General features: G+C 39.2%; 1 long non-coding RNA gene across 2 annotated transcripts in view; it reads right to left on the bottom strand.

Moving 5' to 3' along the window:
- LOC149106108 (uncharacterized) overlaps positions 1-4,626 on the bottom strand; it is an 86,755-nt gene that overhangs the window by 81,910 nt on the left and 219 nt on the right. For both annotated transcript variants that reach the window (XR_016209733.1, XR_016209732.1), the window contains exon 2: positions 1,869-1,990. This is a non-coding gene — a long non-coding RNA (uncharacterized LOC149106108). The remainder of the gene's footprint in view (positions 1-1,868; positions 1,991-4,626) is intronic.

Here is a 4,626-nt window from a genome sequence, read left to right as displayed (position 1 = left end):
CTTGTGTTTTCTGTTTTCTTAATGTCGGCGATGGACAGCGTTAGCTTGAGTTCGGAGAAGAAAAGGTAATAAATTCACTGAAATTCGTTGCTTATTTGGATAATTGATTAACGCAGAATATTAGATCTAAAGCGGTGACTATTGATGACTATTCGTCACTGTTCGCCACTTTTCGCGACTGTTCGCCACTATTCGCACTATTCGAGACTATTCGCAACTATTCGCGCTATTCGGGACTATTCGCTATTCGCTATTCGGGTTTTCCAGACACCCCTGCGGGCCACATATACGGTACACCAGCAAAATATTTTGCAAGGTTTTAGATGTAAAAACAACTTCGTATGTGACTGCAGTCTTTCTACTTCAGTTTACATTCTTCAACATTTTATCTGTAAATATCTTTCTGGGTTTTAATTGTAACGTGAAGAAAAGATGCGACCACGACCGTGGGGTTTTAGCGCAGTTTAAAGCAATCTGCCAAATTTGAGCAGTTTTGCTGATTATAAGCACATAATCAAAGAATATGTGCAGGCGCACAGTCGGGGCAAAAAATACTGGTCGTTTAATAGTGGAAGTTATGCTTTAAAAATAAGAAGTCACATGAAAGTAAAAACATTTCGTGATTTATGGGCGTAAGTTATGTTTTAAAAGTTCGAAGAACTGTAAGAGACTTTGTCCAGTCCAAAAGATTTCATCATCTTCGCTCGTCCATGCATTTGAAGTGTTTATTAATTGTTTATGAAGCAATGACTGAGCATTTGAGCACCAACTTTGACTGATAAAATCCTTTATTTCTTACAACGCTTGACTTCTTACATTCCTGTTCGTTGAGATGCTGGTTGCCCGTCCCATTCTATCTCATTCCACTCCCCCCCCCCCCCCCTTCCCACACTTGACATCATTCTGTCACCTTTGTGCTTTTTGCATTTTCGACTACACTTTGCAAAATAAACCGGCTGCCAGTAGTTTTTTTGCAATGTGCAGTTCCAGAAAATATCCATACTCCCCCCACAGAAGGGATTGGAATTTCCTGGGGGGTGGGGGGTTCTGGAAAAGCATTGACTGAGCATTTGAGCACCAACTTTGACTGATAAAATCCTTTATTTCTTACAACACTTGACTTCTTACATTCCTGTTCGTTGAGATGCTGGTTGCCTGTCCCATTTTATATCATTCCACTCCCCCCCTCCCCACATTTGACATCATTTTGTCACCTTTGCGATTTTCGCATTTTCAACTACACTTTGCAAAATAAATTGGCTGCCAGTAGTTTTTTGCAATGTGCAGTTCCAGAAAATATCCATACTCCCCCCACAGAAGGGATTGGAATTTCCTGGGGGGTGGGGGGTTCTGGAAAACCAAAAAAATTTAAAGAAATATAATTATGAAGCTTAACTGGAATTTCTAGAGGGGTGGGGAGGTGTTAGAAAAAAATCCCTTCCACGGGGGAGGTATGGATATTTTCTGGAACTACACAATAACGTTTTTACTTAACAAATCGAATGTGGTTTAACGTTGTCTGTACTCTTATCGACAACGATATCCATCATCATAATGGTCAAAGTGTTGTGGACTCACAAGGCGAAGCCAGCCACTGCGATGACGCATATCGTTGTCAATAAGAGTACAGACAATGCTTAACTACATTCGATCTGTTTTTTACAACAATATCAATGTCAAAGAAAATGTCGCAAAATGTCAGTTAAACATTTACAAACTGAAGGCTTAGAAAAGGACTTCAACCAATAAGATTCAAACAAATAACTGTACCAGACACACCTAGAGAAAATGCTGTGATCTACCAAATGAATTTCATAGCCACTGAGAGTGGTGTTTAGCTGTATTTGTAAGTCCACTGTTTAATTTACCTGCTCTTCAGTGCTTCCATCACCACTCAGTTGTCTGTTGAGCATTTACACAGCCAACGCAAAGGTCTTGAGGTTGAATCTTGTTGCACCTTCTGATGTTTTTGCTTATTGTCATACATTTCCTAAAAAAATACAATGTAAAATCAAAATTGAAGGTACGTGTATATTAAGTTGACCTAACCTATTAGCCTCTTTTGCAGTAGTCTTAAGGGTCAGTGCCACACCCTATTGAAAGGGGATGTGGGGCTCTGCATTCCATATCCTTAAATCTACTTGTGGATATTTGTAGGCTCCCTTGTCAGGTGGAGTGGGGTTAAAAAAATCATGATTAGAGCAGACGTAGCATTATCTCGATGCTGCCAATCACCCCACTTGTAATTACAGTAAAACCTCGCTATCTCGAACTCGGTTGTCTCAAAGTCCCCAGTACATGTATCTCATACTCAAATTATTTTCACATGGATATACTTTTGAGTCATTTCCAATCAGCTACAGTCCAAGCCCTATTAAGTGACCACCTATTAAAAGGCCATCGCTATTAGGTGGCCAGTAATCAAAGTCCCAATGACGATTTTTCTATTGCTTTTACCTCTATTAAGTGGCCAACCCCTTTTAAGTGGCCACTATCTATTTCCCCAAGGGAAACCATTTAATAGAGGCTGAACTATATCTCAAACTCCCCATTATCTCTGACTTTATACTGTTGACAAATTAAATTAAGCCACATTGTAATGAACCTTCCAGTCCATCCTATAAGCAGCAAAGAGATGACAGCACCCAGCCGAGCCTCGATGAGATCCTTCATCGTCGTCCAACTAGGAATGATTGGCTAAGTTCTTTTACAGGTATAGGTACATAAAGAGCAAATGACAGACCAACTCTTACTAAGCCATTCTGTAGAATTCTGAAAATATCTTGCTTATTAACCAAAGATTGCAAGCATAGCTTCTAAATTCTTCTTTTCATCTAGTGACACAAGATTATGTTCAAAGACAGTATGCTAGAAATCATGATCATTCTAACAACACGTTATGTTGAAAGATTTTGCAAATTTGCAATAAATGACCTGGCAGTATGAGTTGTCAACATGTGCAAATTTCAATTGTAAAGTGTCCAAAATCTGTAATCTAACCAATCACAGAATCTGGCTAAGCAATCCACATTGGGTAATAAATGAGTCTCTTGACTGACCAGTGCCACATATACATGCACCCTTCAACTCCTCCCTGCCAGTTCAGTAGTCAAAAACTATAATCTCATGCTTACTCACACCTGCAGGCCAATTGTTCAGACCTGAAATATTCTTAGCTATTACAACCTTACCTAATCATAACAATTACAATTTCCTCACATGTGACTGGTGCATAAACTGGTGTATTTTGCTCTAATTTTTCTGCAAAGTTGTAATCGGACAGTGTAATCGGACAGTTGGCTGTAATCGGACAGTTACATGAGCCAATCATAACATTGATTACAGTCACTATAGTAACCAATTCAAGAGACTGACTTTGTAAAATTGTGGAGGTTTAGTTTCCTGTGACTGTTTTGAAAGAAACTTGACAGCCATTTTGCAAGCTATTCCCAAATTCTTAATTATGATATTTAAAAATGACTATTTAAAGCTGTTTTTCAAATTGTGGGAAATTGTAATGGTTATGATTAATTGGTAACAGGACATTGTGTCATCCAATTCAGTCTGTAATCATACTCATGATTAACAAATCAGACTCCTGCTTCGCGGTCGTCCGATTTCGTTAATCACTCATATGATTACAGACTGAATTGGACTCCACTCAGTCCTATTACCATTATTAATTGACATAAATTCCAAACTTGCACTATTGCAAAGCAAGGAATGTCCGTAAATAAGGGTTCTTTCCCAATTCAGTAGCAGATCTAGGGAAGGGGCCTGCCCCCCTTATTCTGGGTAAAAAAAGAAAAAAAATCACTGAAGGAAGAATAGCCATGCCAGCAGGGCAAGCAAAACAAAACCTGAATCAAAACAAGGTCTGGATCCGCCACTGCAATTATCTGGTGCTAGTCGAAGAAAAAAGCACGAAATAACAAGATCAAAAATTATGCATTCTAAGACTTAGACGTGAAAGTGTTTGGAGGGTCTTCTGAATGCCCTTTCATATCTTTGGACTATTTGTATGTATGTTCATGATGTCTTCAAAAATCGAGGTACTCCCTGGTGAAACATTTCTCGCCTTTGATGCAGAAAAAGTAGCCAGATACATTTCTTTTATCAATCAACAATACAAGGTTCTGAAATTGTTACATCTTGGGTAGGAGTAGACATAAAACTGAGGCATGCTGCATAGCATGTATTTTGGTAACTATCAGGTTTCTAATTTTCAGTTTCCAACTAACATCCCGTCCCCTCAACCCCCCCCCCCCCCCCACCTCCCTCCCAACTCCGATCCCACCTCAGAGGGCTAAAAGAAAATTAAAGAAGGCAAGTGTGTGAAAACATGAAGATACGTGCTTGATGGAGACTAGTTTCACACGGACTACGTGTGATTGACTTTCTTATCGGACCTTTTAAGCGAATAAACCTTGGTAAATACCGTGTTGGCGCAAAACATACAATTAAACACCATGTTGACATTGTCAAACCGGCGCACGTGAGCAAGATATTTAACCGTATATGGGCATCTAGCGACGAAGCGAAAGCCCCAGATAAATGTTTCTTCCCTAAAACACGAAACTGAGAAATCAAAAGATTAAATTAAAAGAAATCTAAAGAAATACTCAC

Source organism: Orbicella faveolata, unplaced genomic scaffold (genome assembly GCF_042242905.1).
Source record: "Orbicella faveolata isolate gen_17 unplaced genomic scaffold, um_ofav_v1 contig_3, whole genome shotgun sequence".
NCBI lineage: Eukaryota > Metazoa > Cnidaria > Anthozoa > Scleractinia > Merulinidae > Orbicella > Orbicella faveolata.
Note: the sequence above shows the minus strand (reverse complement) of the source record. Positions and strands in the feature narration are given on the sequence as shown.